Source organism: Lissotriton helveticus, chromosome 3_1 (genome assembly GCF_964261635.1).
Source record: "Lissotriton helveticus chromosome 3_1, aLisHel1.1, whole genome shotgun sequence".
Classification (NCBI taxonomy): Eukaryota; Metazoa; Chordata; class Amphibia; order Caudata; family Salamandridae; genus Lissotriton; species Lissotriton helveticus.
In genome coordinates this window covers 124,407,114-124,425,051 of record NC_136061.1, presented here as the reverse complement: position 1 = coordinate 124,425,051, position 17,938 = coordinate 124,407,114, and the positions used below count along the sequence as shown (strand labels likewise).

At 46.5% G+C, this 17,938-nt stretch overlaps 1 protein-coding gene across 1 annotated transcript in view; it reads left to right on the top strand.

The window, feature by feature from the left end:
• Nucleotides 1–17,938, top strand: part of NLK (nemo like kinase) — a 996,575-nt gene that overhangs the window by 317,511 nt on the left and 661,126 nt on the right. The window lies entirely within an intron of this gene.

Below are 17,938 nucleotides of genomic sequence, written 5' to 3'. Positions count from 1 at the left end.
GCAGTTATAGTTATAGGCCCGAGAAGCAGGTCGTGGGCCTAGAAATGAGGGAGAGTGCCTTTAACAACCAGTATAGCCAGAGGCAGAAGGGCTGTAAGGCTATTAGAAAATTCCACCCATTGAGGGTAGAATGTTCTAAATTAAAAAGGGAGAAACATGAAGGCAATCATTAAAATGTTGAAGCCCCAGGCTTATGCAAGCAATTATAAACCTGGAGCTACTACATTGTCTTCAATGGAGCTCTCAATATTCCAGTATTCCAATATTTATTATAATTCTTTTTGTGTGTACACTGGCATTATGAACCTCTCACATCTTGTGAGTTGCAATCCCGATCAACCGTATTTTGAGCTAAAGAAAGCATTTAAAAGTTGTGTTACACTGGCATTAGTCCAAATCTTATTACAATGCCTCTGGAGGTCATGCAACATCCTGAATATGGCGGACGTTTGCCAAGGCTGTCCACTCTTGGGGCCATCTTCCGTAGCCATCGCAACACAGCTGATCCGAGTACAGCACTAGCAGATACTGCTGGGGTGTGGTCCGATGACTTGGCAACACCGCCTCTCTGGAGAGGGCTCCATATCCATAGCTGACAGACCTGCAGGCTGTGGAGAGCTGGAGGGGATGACGAGTCGCAGCCCATATAAAGCTGGAAAGGGCCCAAATGAGAAAAGGCCTTACTTGGAAAATGTAGGAGCCACGATCTGGTGGTCCTGGGCCTCGCTGGTGGAGTCTTCAAGCGTGGGGCCCCTGCTGGAACCTGGGTCATCTCTGTGTGCCCTGCAGAAGACGAGTAGGGGAGATCGCATCTGCGTTCTTATTGAGTAGCCCTGCAGTGGTGATGCAGAACTCTGGGACCCCACTTGCCGGCGTAGTGTCCACTGTCCTCCCATTATCCGAACAGTTGTCCCTGCTGACTGTCCCTGGAAAAAAGGCTTATTGGTAGTCAGCGAGCATGCAGTAAATGAGTGCAAGGCTGCCCCGGTGCCCCAGTGTGTGAGAAGACTCCTGCGTCCTGGGAAGCGTCCTGTGAGGTACCTACCCCAGGTTAGTGGGGAATCTACTTGAGCTTATGCCCACTGACGTACAGGGAGGCCACACACTTGTGCTGCCTGTTTGGACTACAGGGATACTTGGGTGGAGGTGCGCCCCATTGCGGACCCAGATGACTCTGCTGCCCATGAGAAGAGGCTGGCTTCCTTATTTGCTTGACAACTAAGTTGTCTGATCCCAGCTCAGGGATCCTACACTGCTCACCACAACCACTCTTCTCCATGACACTGAACGAAGCTAGGAATAGGATGACTGGGTACTGGCCTCTGGCGCACCCCGTCTTGGCTATGGAAATGACGGGGGACCTGTGATAGAAAAGTATTGGATGGTCAACCGCATTCCATCTACAACCTCCTGTACTCTGTGTGGGGATGGATCATATTAACCCCTCCTCTGCACTTCGGGCTCACAACTAATTTGCCAGAGACTCAGACTCTGCTCACTCGTGTCCACCCCTCTGACTGCAGAGAGTCACTGCCTACTAGTCCTAACAACCAAAAGGGGCATGCCAGAAGGCAGGCACAAGAAAGAGCAGTTGATCAAAGACTTCCTGAGGCAGTGTCGAATGCGCTCCAGTACAATGGCATTGGGTATGAGAGGGAGGGCCATCACAGACTCATGTGTCAGTGATAGGCCCCCCAACCAGGACCTGGATATCACCAAAAACCATCAGACACTAAAGTCTGATTTCTGCAGCAAGCTACTGGTGGTGAAACAAGACTGTCAGACTTGGCAGTAGGGTTAATGGCATCTGGCCAAGTCTACATGAGCAAATTGGTGACTGAAACGCTACAAGAGGCTGCGATTTCTGGCGCCTATGTTGGTGGCCCCCTCCTATTTAATGCATTGTCAACTAGCTATTTCAAGACCTCTCGCCAGTCACACTAGCCAAACGCAAAGGCCTTAAACCTATCCTGGATTTTTTGCACTACAAAGACAGATAGGGCCACCCATTCTGGCGCCTCTTTAAATGGGAGGATAAACCACATTCAATGGCATCCCAGGAAAATACCCGTAGAGTGTTGGGGCTCCCACACGACTCACCAGGGGCGGTTCCTCTTCTAGGACATTTGAGCGTTGCTCCCTCAAAAGTATAGGCACCTGTGCCATAATTAAAAAATATGTCCTGTCCTAGCCAAGCACTATCTATTGCAGTTTCCTTTTCTGGTACAATGATACGGTTAGCGCCGGGACGCCCCTTGGCTGGGGCAGCTGTGCGCTCAAACAAATCATTAACATAACATAACATAACATGGCTCTTTGCTCTGGGATTGGTGCAGCCAGGCGGGCGTCAATGGCCAATCGAGTGATTGGCATGACATTGGCAGTGCTGCGGTAGCATGTAGCCCATGCGCATATCAGGTTGGACAGGTCTTGTGCGGTGTCCAACGCGACATGCGCACTTCAGGCTCTTAAAACTAGCGTTCTTTTAGGAGCCAGGGTAAACACAGTGCAATCCTCCCGGTCACCTGTCCGAACCAACCCAGGCTTCGCTCTCATGCAGCTTTCGATCCAGGTTTAAAGCCTGGATTGGTGTGGGCAGACTAGCCCTGTCCCCGTGGGCTGCGCTTTCAAGTCTGCGCGGGGTGATTAAAGAATCGACCAGTCACTATGTGGCTTTATTTTAAAGCCATAAAGTGATAGGTCTTGATGCAAAGCCGCTGCTTTTTCTGTCATGCACAGCGCCAGTGATGGCATTGTGCACGAGATAAACAATGGCGCGAACAGTCCGCTTCCTGCATCTTAGACTCTCAGGGAAAGTACAGCTAATTAAGTCTGTCAATCAGCATAAACCCAGACCAGCTGCATTCAATCACATCCAGTACTGATAAATATGTGAAATGCATGCCCTTTAACACGTGTGATGTATGAGCTGAAGTTACTAGTATACTCGATTTTGAGAGAGGTAGAAATCGTGAGCTCTATTGTGCATTTGTATGTGTATTCAGTACTGTAAGCGTTTCATAATTTGACTCCGTATACCTGCTATTTTTACACTATCATCTGCTACATTCTTAAGTTTTCATGTATAATTTCACCGTTATTAACAGGCTCCAAGCACCAAAAAGCGTCTCTCGAATAAGTAGTTGACACAAAATAATAAAAAATCTAAATACTTCGGAAATGCTTTTAAAGCGATTTCATCCGTCACGTCCCCAACTGTGTTTGAAGGTCTCGTATAGGGCAGCGCATGCGCTGCCTCTACGAGGCATTAAGCAATTAGTATTAAGGGTGAAACTCCACCCATTGCGTTTTTTTTTTGTCCCTTGTCACTGGTTAAAATCTGCCATTGCTCTTTTAAACTCTCTCATTATTGGCTGGTGGGCCAATGCATCACTTCCGTTTTCGGAGGAATCAGCATCGACCAACTACAGTTCCCTGACGCTGCAGGACAGTGTCTTTCAATTTTAGGGACTACTTTGTTGTTGCCTGGTGCCTCCTCTTACGCCCGGACAGGACAGGAGCACTTGGGTCGCATTAGGTCTTTTTTTTTTAGCTTTATTGCTCTATCCACGGACCGTCAGAGCAGCCGGTGTATTAGTGACTGTGAGACAACTTCTGCCGCTCGCGCATTTCATTATTGCACGGTGCACCTTGAGTCCTACACCTTGGCTTCGGTGTGGAGAACATAGTGCCTTCTGGGATCATTAATCAAGGCTAAGTCGCCCAGGTGTCTGCAGTGCTGATTGCCTCAGTCTGAGATGTACACAGCAGCCGTCGCTTCTCCTTTAGATGGGATAAACAGGCCACTTAGATTGTAGGCCCGCGTTATTTGATGACATTTAACGTTCACCTCTGGCAGCTTCGGAGCTCGGGATCTAGCTTTGTTTTTAGTGGGGGCTTGCGCAGCGGGCCGAGGTGTTTCACGGGAGCTGCTTTCCCGATCAATAAATCATCGATTCTGCACTGTAATAACATTAATGTTTGATTACGATATGCGCACAGGGTTGGTTCATCCTGAATCTCTGTAAAATCACGAGCAGACATGACATAATTTTGAAAAGTCTGCCAGTCACCGTCCGCACGCGGAAACCTGTGCTGCATGCACTTCAACCAGTGACAGAAACACGTCACTACCCTGTGGTGATGATGTCAAGGGATCCTTCAGATAAAAGTGTCTGACCGTTAAAATAACAGTAACAGCATAGCTCTGTTAAATGACGCCAGCGCGTTTGAATGATTTCTAGGATTGTGAGTGTATTCACAAAGAACCTTTCTAGCTCTCATATAATATTAGATTACTGAAGTGTGAGTCGTATTTTAATGGCAGATTGAGCGCTTTTCATTAAACAATCAAAAACTAATAATGAAGAATGACGTGAGGGACATGAATCACAAAGCTATTTTTAGTCAGAAATGTACGTTTAGACTAATGAAAGTCTGTATTTGATGGTGTTAGGCGGTTCCTACCTATGGACGTTGACCCACTGTATTTTGGCCCCGTACCCCTCCCCCTCACCTTTTATGTGCATATACATTCAAATTTTAATTTAAAAAACACTGACTAATAGCATTTTATTTCATTTGTATGCGGCCTTCAGCCGGGGCTTCAGCGATGTGTTTTTAAGTGTGTGAGTTTCGGGACGGCACGGTGCATACACATTTATTTGGTGTATAGGTTTCTGTGGATGCAGGATTGTCAGTATAAATTGAATTTGGTATACGAGTTTGAGTTTCTAGAAGTACAAACGCCATGTCTAGTGGAAATGGCCACACATCATATTTGCTTCAAATCAGATTTCTTTTAAATGGCAAAATAAGGAGCAAGCTAGTTTTACACTGCATTTGCATAAGTAGAATGGAGAAAATATAAAACAAACGCTATTCACTGTTCATATGTGAATGATAGGATTGCTGGTCGCACAATAAAAATATGAAAAATCCTATCAGTTTTTTTATGTTGCCGTTCTCTTGTTAATTAAAAAATACAGTGTACATTAGACTTCGACATCTCTGCCGTAAATTAAAATCAATGTCATTGCTATTGGTTGTCATGCCCATTTAAAAGCACGTTCTAAACTATATGTGAACCAGAGAGGTGAACCATCTGCAGAAATTCCAAAGTATTTTCTTATTGGTCCAAAGGCTTCAGAGGCCCTTTGTTTCCTGTAGGATTGTCATTGCAGCAACTGGCTCCGAACCATTTGAGGGAGAGTCTTGTCACTCTTGTGAAACACTTTCAAGACACCGCAATGCTTAGAGTACAAAGAGATGTGCTTTCAAACTCTATGCAGAGCATGGGCGTAGGAAGAGTGGGGGACACAGGGGATATATCCCCCACCTCAGATTTTTGATTGGGGGAAACACGGGGGACGAGGGGACAGAAGAATTTCCCCTCTTCCTTCTGTTATTCGCAGGGCCATTAGCGCGGGAATGCGCTACCTAATGGCCCTGTACTTGACCTGTGACCTCACCTGCCGGCAGTCAAAGAGGCCACCCGCCCTCTGCTCTTTGTTATTCTGCAGAAAGACTTGGCCAGTCTGGGTTGGGCAGAGAAGGAAAAAAAACTTGTCTCTTTTCCGTCATGCCCAGAGAAGGCAGGGAGAGTGTCCGCTTCTCCTGCTCTGCCTCTTGCAGCTGCACTCATCCCCTCTCTCTCTCTTTATTCCTCCATCTCTTTCTGTCTCTGTCTCAGTTATCCATAAGTGCTGATTTCAAAAGACAGCTGTTACATACTTTCTCTTGCCTCTCCTTTTCTTTATTTGTTCCCCCAGGAAATGGATCCAAAAACGAGCAGAACACTGTGGCTGGAAATGTCCTAATTTTCTGACAGGCTTCTATTCCAAAGTACAACCTCTGGACAGAGAGAAAAAAGTATCAAAATATAAATAATTAAATAACCAAATAAAGCAATACAGAGTGGTCAGCAGACAGGCCAGATTGTTATGTACACCCATGCACCTTAGCGCTGCTTTACAGAGTTTTCCAGTGAAGTGCTACTTTCTTTGTATCTTCTTTCTTTGAACAACATTGTTTTCCCAGGGTGGGGAAGTGCACCATTCATAAAGGGACTGCAATACCTGCTTGAGGGGTGGAGTGGAAAACGTTTAATATAATAATTTTCAACTGTTATTATTATTTTAGCCTATAAAATGTGTACCGCAGCTCTGTGTTGAGGGATTTGGTCTTTTTTAAACCAAACTGCTTACATTTTGTAAGGATATAAGCAATGGACATTGAAACGGGTCCCTTCCTGGTCCTGTAGTCATGTCCTGAACTTTTCAGGTAAAATCACTTACTGATTTCTGAATGATGAGTTTAAAACCATTAAGGTGACCGAGTTGTTCCTGCTTACATTTCACATGCATTGCTCATCCTTGCATTCAGTGTTTTGCTTTTTACAGGGTGTTACTTTTTTTAGGCAGCATTTTACTCTTGTCCAATGCATAATTTGAATTGAGTCTCTGCACAATTGGGTTGTTGCTGAAGGCAGTGCCAGTTTCTCCCAGTGGGGCAGTATGGTGTTCAGTGTGGGAGAGGATGTGGCACTCTGGCCAGAGCTGCCAAATTCGGAACTGGAGCACCATTTTCAGCCTTCATGACCAGTCCACCAGACCACACTCCTGACAGAGCTCATTCCGATGCTACACCTTAGAAGGCCCGATTGACCTTAGAATCCCTGGTGTCTTAGCACCAGCAGGTGGACCCCAACGGTGGCAAGTGTGAGTTAAACTTGAAGGCCTGTTCACCACAATCTGTGCAGTTCACCTCCAGTCTTGCGGGCAGGCATACAAAGAAGCACACACTAGAGCGACAGTGATTTTGTCACTGAGGTCACAAGACCCTTGAGGTCAGTCCACCTCACCCATTGGTACCTCCATTGGACTTTTTCAGCACTAGTAGTGCAACTTACCAGGTGTTGGTAATGTTGGATTTGCATGCACATGAAACTTAGGGGGTGATTATAATGGTGGAGGGATTACCACATCACCGCGTCGTTGACAGTCCCACCGCCATTGATGACTGCATCACTGCCCGCCATATTACTATGGCGGGCGGTTCCCTGGCAGTCGGAGAGACCGATCGCCACGCACCCTTCTCCCTTCCATTGGGAAGGGAGAAGGCTGGGATCCTTGTGTCTTGCAGAAAGGAGAGAAAAGGGTGTATCTGCTCTTCAGGAAGGATATACAATGCAGAAAGGGCCAGAATAGCCACTCTGGCATTTCCTTTGTGGGCTGCAAGCTAATGATGCTTAATTTAAGTTGGTGTCTGCAGGTGAGGCGTAACTGTATTCTTTGTTAGAGACCGGTACATTATTTAAACCATCAGACTGTAAAACTGAACAAGAGAAAGGCATCAAGAGTTGTTGGCAGAAGGAGGAAGGGAAATATGTAAAACAGAGAAAAAGGAGAGAGCAAAGATGAGAAAGAACCTGGAATAGTAAGATAATGTGGAGGGAGAGTATGTTGGTGGATAAAGGAGGCAGGAGATTAAATCAGATAGACAGCCTTGGTATTCAACAACCCAGCTCCGCCACGGATTCCCTCACTACCACCCTTTAATAGGGCTGCTCAAGTCTCCATAACCACTCTCTCAGATGCATTTATTTAGTTATACAGCGCCACTCATACCTGTGCAGGGTGTCAGCACTTTACTTCATTCACATTACACAGAGGCAGTCAATCATATGTGTGTAAATCTGTCTATAGGAAATGTTAAATAAAACTACAGGGCGTAGGAGTCACATGTCATCCATACTTGTAGACAGTATTGTTTGAGTGCTTGGTCTGGATGTTGGAAAGTGGGTTAATAGTAGAGGCAAATGTATATCTGTCCCCGGCAATAAGGACACTACCTCAATATATAGCTCCGTACCGGTCTTCGAAAATTATTCTCATGCTCAACCCTTGGTAGCTTGGCTGTGAGCAGGTATGTAAAGCATTTAAAAACACCAATTCAGTAAATAATTAAGACAACACACAATAAAAATCCAACACCAGTTTATAAAAATACAAAATATTTTTCTCTTGACTTTTAAAAAATTTAGCACGATATAGCACATAGATACGTATATCCCCTTTTGGTACATCTGGTCACGCTAGACCTGCTCAAAGTCAAAGTTTCATGACGACCACGATGAAGCCCTGCGGGGCTACTCCTTGCGTTAGGTCTCGGTCAAAGTTTTTACCTTCTGACTTAGAAACTTTTCTGGAGCTTTTCTTCACGGGGTCCGTCGAAGCTCTCAGTCAGCCCTGATTCGGTGAGGGTACGCCGGCTTGCCTTGCAACAAACTCCCGGTCAAACTTATGGAAGTCCAACCACCGGAGCTTTCCAGCGGTACGAGCTAGGGATGCAGGCTGGCACACGTTTGATGGTGGGTAGCTTGGCTCTCATGGTTGGCCCCGGTCACCTTTTCTAAATTCTGAATTAGAAATGTTTGTAGAGCTTTTTCTTGCAGGGTCCCTCAATGCTTTTCACTAGGCCGGATTCAGTGAGGGTTCGCCAGCTTGGGTTTCCGCCTACGCCCGATCAAACTCTGGAAGTCGTAGAGCTGGAGTTTTTCAGCGGAAGGAACCTGGATGGCAGGACAACTCATGGTTGATGGTTTTCGGCTGGCCAGAGTGAGTCTGTCCACTTATGGAGCTTTTTACCAAAGTTGCTCCAAACTTCTCCAAACCTCTGGAACTTCTTCCTGAAGTTTCCCAAAGGGTCTCAAAGTGTCCAAAACTTACTCCAAGGGTCTGGAATCTCCAAGATGGTCCTTGAAATGGACTTCAGTTCCCACAGTCCACTTGGACAAAACCCTTTCAAATTCACTGGTAGTTCTCCAGGCTGGGGATTCTTGTTGGTGGTGGTCCAGGTGTGCTTTGTTAACCTTCAACTTGCAGGGAGTCCACTCTTTAGTCCTTTTGAAGCAAGGTAGTCCATAGGATTGTAATTCCGGATTGTGCAATAGGCACAATCTTCAGTCCAGGGCCTAGTTGGTTCAAATCAAACTCCTCAGCAGGGACCCTTCTTCTCCCAAGTTTGAAGCAGCATCATCTGAGAGTTGTTGTCCCTTCCGATACTTATTCGAAGTTCTCTGGGTCAAGAAGGAGGACACTCCTGTCCAATGAGGTGCAGGGCAATCAGGGTATGACCACATCCTCTTAAGTGTGGCATTATTTTCCCAAAGAGAGCACAATTTCTCCAAAATTCATAATGGCTGATACTCCAGCAGAGGGAGCAGAACTAACTAAACCAGCCTACAGGATGGCTTCATCTACCTAGGTTCACTCCCCTTACATCTGGGAATTCCTCCTTAATCCCCCCATCCGGCTGTGGGAGAGGGGTATATGAAAGTGATTTTCCAGCTTGTCTCCTTCTCTTGAAGAGCATTGTTTACTACCCCTCCCCCTGGCTCTGGCATTCCTATGCCCAGCAACCTCTACTCCCAGACAGGCCTCCTAACTCCAGGGGTCATTTATCACCTCTTTAAACAGCCAGTCCAATCCACTTACCTCTGACCAATCAAGGCAGGGCACTAGAGGGCTGAATTGTGGCTTGCAGATAAGAAAGTCTTATAACTTTGTGTCTGTACATTTTAGAATAAATTCAACAATACCACATTGTTGCATTTATATTAACATTCTTCTGAGTCCTTTAATCCTAGTTGTATGGCTTTCCTTTCTCCAGTTATTAATTAATAACCTCTTGCAATGTTAACCTATGGGCTGGGGATCTGCAATGGAAAAATTAACTGGCCAATTTCTCCAATACCAGGACCTATATAAGGATCTTCCTTATACCTACGGGACACCCCACCCCTAGAATACATAGGAAAGACTTTAGACGTTCTGATTATATCAAAATATTGCAGCTCCTCACTTCACAGTGCTCCTAGCACAAAAGCCGATTTTGGGAAGCACTGTACTACAATGTAGGCAGTGAAATGTGCAATTTCACTAAACCCAGGGCATATAACACTCATTTTATAAGGGTCCTCCTTGTAGATACCTGACCTCTCACCCCTGGGACACTTAGGGGGACACCTAGGGGAACCCCTGGGGATACATTGCAGTTTATCAATTTGTAAGTGGCCCAAACCCAAAAGTTAAGATTGGGCACAATTCTCATTTTAAAAGTAGTCCTCCAACACGGGCCTGCTTTTAAACTGACCTCAGGCTACAGCAGTGCACATATGCAAGTGCAGGAAGGGCTGCTGGCCTCTAAACCACAATGCCCTAATATATACTAGGGATTTCAAGGTAGGTTCAATCCCCATGCCCTATTATGTACTAGGTCTGTATAGGAGAGGTCATGTCAATCATGGAGGTACCCTAACCCATATTGCACCCTAGTGTATGTAGGTGATTTTACTGTATTTGTAAGTGTTTCTTTCAACATAGCACTGGCCCTCGGCCTGGTTAGGCAGAGGCCAGGGTCAAGGTGAGGTACTACCAGTACAAGTCAGCAAAAAGTTGGTTTGCCCAGGGTACAGATGGCTTTGCAACACTAGAGAAGCACAAACCCAGAATTTAAAACATAGCACCACGGTTGGGGGTTCTCTTTAACAATCAGAATTGGTTTCTATCCTAATGAACCCATTTTCCAACCTTAGGATAATGAAAGACTGGGTAAAAATCATAATGTTCTAATCTATACCTCGCAGTTTGCATGCAGCTCTTTGACGGTTAATAGCTCACTGTTCAATGTTAGGATTTTAACTTATAAACTGCAAAAAGCAAAAGAATCTCTCAGACAAAAGCAGTAACTCACTGACCTATTTCCATTATATGCATTTTGTGATCTGCGTGGTACACGTTCTTTGCAGCAGGCATATTAACACATTGTGGCTACCTTACCATGAGTCAAAACTTCCAGTAGTCAAACCTCTGATCTCTCTCAATAAAGATCATTAATCACCGAAGTTATCTTCACATTTTTATTGTTGCCTGAAAAACGCTGGAGACCAGGAATGCAGCAGCAGGTACTTTTCAAACCATAATGCACTTACAAACATGATGCCCTCACCCAAAGTCAGCGACCTTTTTTGCTTGGTGCAGCATAATACTGATATTTCTAAAGCGCGAACAGCTACCTCGCATGGAGGTGTCCCGGCGCTAAGTGAGCAGCAGGGTGTGACGAGAAAGGAAGTGGCTTAGATTTTTTGAGTGAAAAGCCATGTCTTTAGTTTCTTCCTGAAACCGATCTCTGAAGTTGCAGAACGGATCGGTAGGTCATGCCACAATTTTACCGTTCCAGCAGAGAAGGTCCTGCCCCCAAGTCGAGCCTTCAGGGCTCGTGGGGCATGTAGAAAAATCATGAAGATGCAAGATTCATATACATGTGTTTTTAACATTTGGTCTGGTTACTATGTGAATAAAAATAACAATAAAGCATACATGCAAACTGTGACTACATGCCTGCTTTTCTCAATATTTCACTTCAAAACTATGCGACTATTTGTTTAACGGGTGGTGATTTGAATGGGCTCAATGGAAAGTCCACAAGGTTGTCCCTGTCCCCCCCCCCCCGAATTTTAGTGTCTCCTATGCCCCTGATGCAGAGTGTGTGCGTGGACTGAAAGTATGTGAACCTTATGAGCGCATTTGATTGCTCTGTCTACACACAGCTGTATATGCCTGTGTGCTTCTGCTTGTGTGTGCCGTGCGTGCATCGTGCCTCTCTTGTTGTCACGTTGTGTGATCCAATGGTTGAATTGGTGTGGGGAATCTGAAAGGCATGACTGTCCCAGTTAAAATGCTTCAGCTGAAGTGCAAGGCACGAGTCTCCTGGTGCTGTGAAACCAAGGGAGGGGCAGACCGCATTGCATCCTGCACTCTACCCCCTAACTGGGATCTGCCCCACGTCCCCCACACTGCCCTCAGTGTCTTCCTTCGCCTCTTCCCTAGCCTTGCTCTGTGCTCCTACTCATCCACTCTTTACCATCATTCACCTTTTCGCAGTCTGTCTGCCCACAGTGCTGCCCCAGCCCTCCCATCTGACGTCAGTCCTTTACTCTGCCCCCAAGCAAGCTGCCCCTCCCTTTCATCCAGGCCCGCCCTTGGCTTTGACCACAGTCCTGGACAGCCCTTCACGCTGCCCCGAACACACTCCTGCCTTTATGCCTTCACTCTCTCTTGCCACAGACCTGACATCTGACGTCAGCCCTTTACTCTGCCCCCAACTAGCCCCTACCAATACCCCTTCATTCACCCGTGTGAATCCCGTGTGAATTTCCTCTGCTCACATCCTGCCACAGCCGGTACTTGGCGACGGTCCGGTTCGGCCCCTGTCCTGCCCAAGAATATTTATTGCATTTTGGGGTGATGCAGATGTTACCAAAGTTCCCCGGAATTTGAAGGCTGCAATATCTAAATGCAGAACTAACCGGCGGTGTTTTTTCACACTTCAGCTATTACTATTACCACTAAATATCAAGGCCTGGGTCAACACTGGGTGAAACGTGTGCTGAGTTTTTGGGTGGAATTTAACAACTGGATTTTGCAATAAGTGGGATATGCAGCTTTTGCCAGCTGGGCATTTCCTGGAAGTGCTCTCATGGTGACTGCCCACTGCCCCCTCCCCCCGTGTCCTTTTCACCCACAAACAAGTTGCCGTTTTCCCGATAAAAGACTTCTCTCAAGTTTTTAGACCCGAGTTTATTTTTTGCCAAAACACTCAAATCTGCTCAGTTTTGATTTCAAAGCAGTTGGCCGATTTTGTGGTTGTTTGGCATACATAGATGACTGGTGGCAGGAATAGTCCAAGCTTTTGGTTTGCGAGTGCGATGGGCAGTGCCCGGCCTAATTTTGGGGCCTTCCGTTGAACTCGAGGTGTGCAGCCAAGCAGATTTAGAGACCTTTTATCATGGGCATGCCACGTCGCTCTGGCTGCCCGCTCTAGGCCTGACTCCTGGTCTTCTGGTGGGACGCTGCTGCTGGAAGCTTCTGGAAGAACCACATCCACTTGAGCTTCATCCAGCGGCGCCTGAGTGGCCGCGAGCGACGCAAAATGCAGCAAGAGATTATCTCCATATTGGGCCTATCTGGGAGGCCACGACCCGGGGCTGGGTCCAAGCTTCCTTCCTCCGCCCCGTCATCATACTGGACCTGGACCATGCCATGGCCAGCCCCAGGGGCCGCAGGAGGTCTCCCGTCCAGTGCTGACCAGCTTCAGCACCCACCCCCCCTCCTCATCAGTCAGGCGGACACCGTCATGAGTTTTGTGATCATAGGTGAGTAGTTCCTAGGTGCACCTTGGATGTGGGGGCGGGGGGGGGGGGTGTTCTATGGGTCTAGGAAAAAAGCTGTGTATGAGGGTGAGTTTGTAAACCACTATGTGTTAGGGCAGTTTGCTTCAAACTGGGGCACCTGAGGGGATATCCAGAGGGCAATGTGACACAAATGGCTGGTGTTAGTTTAACCTTTCCACTAGTATTTCTGAAACGTTTAACAGAGTCCCTTTTAATCATTGAAAGTTTGAAATTTTAAATTATTCCTCATCAAATACAAAATAACAAGTGACGTCATTTTTTTCCTGAGTCCCTCTCTTCACTTACAATGTATGCCTTGGCCCCTGGCCTTAAGACCCATCACACTGGTTTGACTTGCTGCCCGTGTATAACCTTTCATAGTCCACCCAGAGGCCGGTGCCTGTTCGCCTCTGGATGTGGAGACTTGCTTTAATCAGAAGCATTGAACTGCAGGCGTCTGGGACAGGTGACTGCCTTCACTCTGGTGTGGGCTCTCAGTCGGTACTCGCTTTATTTATCTTTAAAGATCTCCTTGTTTGTTAGCCCACGGCCGGCTGTTGACACACGTGTATCAAAGCTGTACTCAGTGTAGTTTTCCATGTATGAGATGAGGTGAAATAAAGTTTGTTCAGTGAGTGTTCAGATCCCATTCATTTGTAGTGAGCAAAGGTTTGTAATTTAGTAAAGCATTTGTATCAGTGCTGCAAATGGAAAAAAATTACACTAGGAAGCCATAAATTTGGGGTCACGGTGTTCATATCCAGTCTGATGGTGCATGATTGACAATATATACTGTATACTTTTTAGAAAAGAAAAACAATATAAAATACAATGTCATTTACAATGCTAATAGCTCTAAACAATGTCACTGCGAGATCTATTGCATTGCAAATGCTTGTTTACAGTGGTAATTCTGGGTCTGTGCAGAGTGAGATTAGTCCCCAGTGTCTTGTTTTCAGCATGTGAACTGTGCACTCAACTAATGCATGTCAATTAACAGTGATTCAGGAATTATACAGAACATACAGCCTGATTCATCAAGCTAAATTGCACTTGCAAAGGGCAAGATGCTCAGAATCTTGCCTTTTGCGAGTGCAATTTTTGCATTTGGGATTCATCATCCCAAATGCAAAATTCGCTATTAAAGAATTCGCACATTTGCGAAGATTTGCATTTAAGGAATCTCTATTTGAGATTCCTTAAATGCAATTCATGAATTTTAAAATTGCGAAATTGCAATTTTGGGCCGCTATTTACCGAGAGGTCAGACCTCGTGGTAAATAGCAAAAACTTAGAAAAATGCATTTAAATGCATTTTTCTAAATTGCATGTTCTCCAGTATTCAATCTTTCATAGATTCACATGCTTGTATCTTCCCCGTCGTCATGGTGGGAGTCTCCCGGTATATAATAACCATAGCAGTACAAGAAAAAACTGCCTGGAAGCCATAGAGTAGTGAAACCACTAGGTAACCTCTCCTCCTCATTATGTGGCCCAAACTACAGCCAATCAGCAGCCAGCACCAGCCTACACCATTCCCAGCAGAGCCACCATACCTCAGATTTCCAACCGCCTTCGTGTGAGAAGGAGTCTCCCTGAGCTCTGCTCAGCTTATTCTCTCTTCACTGAACTTTTGACCTTTCACAGTTGGAAGTCAGGTACTGTTCTTCATTATCAAACTTGATTTCTTTCAATATGGCTGAAAACCCCAAGAAGAGCCTTTTCAGAGCTTGCAGGTCCTGTGGCAAGGCCAGACTGTATTCTGAAGATCCTCACAAGGAATGCTTGTACTGTTTGTACCCTAAGCATATTCCTAAGGACTGCAAATATTGCCGCACCTTCTCTGCTAAAACACTGAAGGATAGAGAAGCGCGCCTCTTGTTATGGCTTCAGAAAAGGAAAACTCATGACTCGGAGTCTGAGGGAGAAGCCAAGGGACACACCTCTAAGAAATTGAAAAGAGGGTCCTCTGAGGAAAAGGGTGAGGTGAAGAAACAAAAATCAGGAAGATCTAAGGAAGGTGAACCTTCTACTTCACTCCCTCCAACTCCTCTCAAGCCTTCCTCAGAAAAGAAGGCTCCGTCGTCGCTTCCGTCGACGAAATCTACTGAAATTTCAGTCAGACCGTCGACGAGGCCGTCGACGACCTCGACGACGACCGTCTCGTCAACGACGACGACGACGACAATCTCGACGACGACAGCTTCGTCGACGACGATGACGACGACGACTCCGTCGACGGTGAGTGCCAGACCTTCGTCGACGGCAAGATCTTCGTCGACGAGTATCCCGCCGACGATGCGAATGATTGTCCCGTCGACGGCCCCGTCGACGGCCCCGTCGACGGCCCCGTCGACGATGAAAAAATCGTTGGCGATGCCATCTCCAACAAGAATAACATCAACATATATTTCTATAAAGAGCATTGCTCCGTCGACGGGAGCGTTGACGAGCAAAAAAGGTGAATTTTCTACGCCCAAAATTTCACCCTTGCTGCCCTCTACCATTCTGGACTGTCAGGATTCAGAGGAGGAAGGTTCTTGTGGTGTTGCTTACAGTCCTTCGCAACTCCATATTAAACATCAGGATTCCGAGGAGGAAGACCACCAGGAGGCACAGGAACACTTCTCTTTTACGGAGCGGCCGGTCAAAGGCCAGATGAGATACGAGTCATTTCACCAGGCCTACCACTATGATGAGGAAGAAGAGGTGGATACGCCTGTGCGGGAAGAGGCCATGTCGGTGCCTATTTCTTTAATATCGGACCTTAGAAGCATGATTGATAGTTATTATCGTCGCTTTCCTGAAGATAATGCTCCTGCGGCCACTGGAAAAATCTCTCAACCTGCAAAGGAAATACCACTGGCTCAGCCGCCGCCTCCTCCTCTTCAGAAGGAGATCCAAAACGTTATTACAATTCGTGATGACTTAAATGATTCCGATCAGGATGATCAAGAGGAGGAAGGGGAACTTCCTCAGGATGAGGAAGTTGGAGATGAGTGGGATCAATATATTGCTCCAACGTCCCCGGCTTCACCTTTGCCTCAGTCAAGTTCTCCTCCAGAGGACATAGCAAGCTTTCATGATTTGATGGGAAAAGCGGCAAAGAGATTTAAGCTGGATATGCCAATCAAGGAAAGCGAATGCTTCCTTTATGATTTCAAGGAGTCCTCCAGGAAGTCGGTAAGAGCCATTCCTATTATTGAACATATATGGGATGAAGGGCACAAACTAATGAAGAATCCTGCATCAGTCCCAGCATCCATACCCAAGCTGGACAAAAAGTATCGTGTTGTAGAGAAGGCTCCAGCATGTCTTATTGGTCATCCTCGGCCGGACTCAGTTGTAACTCAAGCAGCGCAAAAGCACTCCAAGAACCCTATGGCAACATGTCTGGTGCCCCCCGATAAGGAGGGCAAGAAGATGGACGGCATAGGTAAACGTTTTGCAGTCATGGCAGCAGCTTCTATCAAGGCTACCAACGCGATGGCCCTTCTGAGCCGATTCAATAGACAGATGTGGTCTGACATCGCTCCGTTACTGTCGCACCTTCCGGAGGACAAGAAAGAGGAGGCGACTACCATCCTGCAGGATGGGGCTAGAGCGGCGTCGGAGTCCATAGACGTGGCAATGGACATAGTGTCTATAGCTTTCCGCCAGATGGCAGGGGCGGTAACCTTACGGAGACAAGGATGGCTCAAGGCTACGTCCTTTCGGCCGGAAGTCCAGGCTAAAATATTGGACATGCCATTCGATGGCGAAAGCCTCTTTGGTAAACAGATTGATGAAACGTTACAAGGGATAAAAGCAGATACTGATACTGCTAGATCCTTGGGATCTTTACAGCAAGGTCGTTATCAGTCCTTTCGTGGACGAGGATCCAGAGGACGCTTTCAACAGCAACGTTCCTCTTACCAATCAAATCGGTACCAACCTTACAACCAACAGGGATACCGCCAATACTCCTCCAACCAGCAATACCGGTCCTCGAACTCTTCTTTCCAACAACAAGGAAGAAGAAGGTCCGCCGCCAGAGGGAAACAAGACTCTGGTCGCAGACAGTGATATTTATCAGGCGCCTCCAATTCCTCTTCAGATCGACCAGTTCCACTACCTCTCTCAGTTTCTTCCGCATTGGCAGTCCATAACATCGGACAGATGGGTATTAGACATCATTACACAGGGTCACACCCTGGAATTTTCGCAAAGGCCTCCAGATCGTCCTCCTCTCTGCAGAGTTCATCAACATATGGCAGCTCTCAAAGCAGAGATCTCATCACTCATTCTGAAAGGAGCGATAGAGGAAGTCCCATCAGACCAGCGAGGAACAGGGTTTTATTCACACTTCTTCCTTATAAGGAAAAAGCAATCATCAAAATGGAGGCAGGTACTGGATCTCAGAGATCTGAACACATACATAAAGAAAATTTCTTTCCGTATGCTGTCCTTGCAGGAAATTCTTCTACTGCTCCGCAAGGGAGACTACATGGTCTCTCTAGACCTGTTGGACGCATACTTCCACATTCCGATACACAAAAAACACAAGAAGTATCTGCGATTCATGGTGGCGGGGCGCCATTACCAGTTCAGAGTTTTGCCTTTCGGCCTGAAGTCTGCCCCCAGAATATTCACAAAATGCATGGCTCCAATAGCGGCGCATTTAAGACAACAAAGTCTCCAGGTGTTTCCATATCTGGACGACTG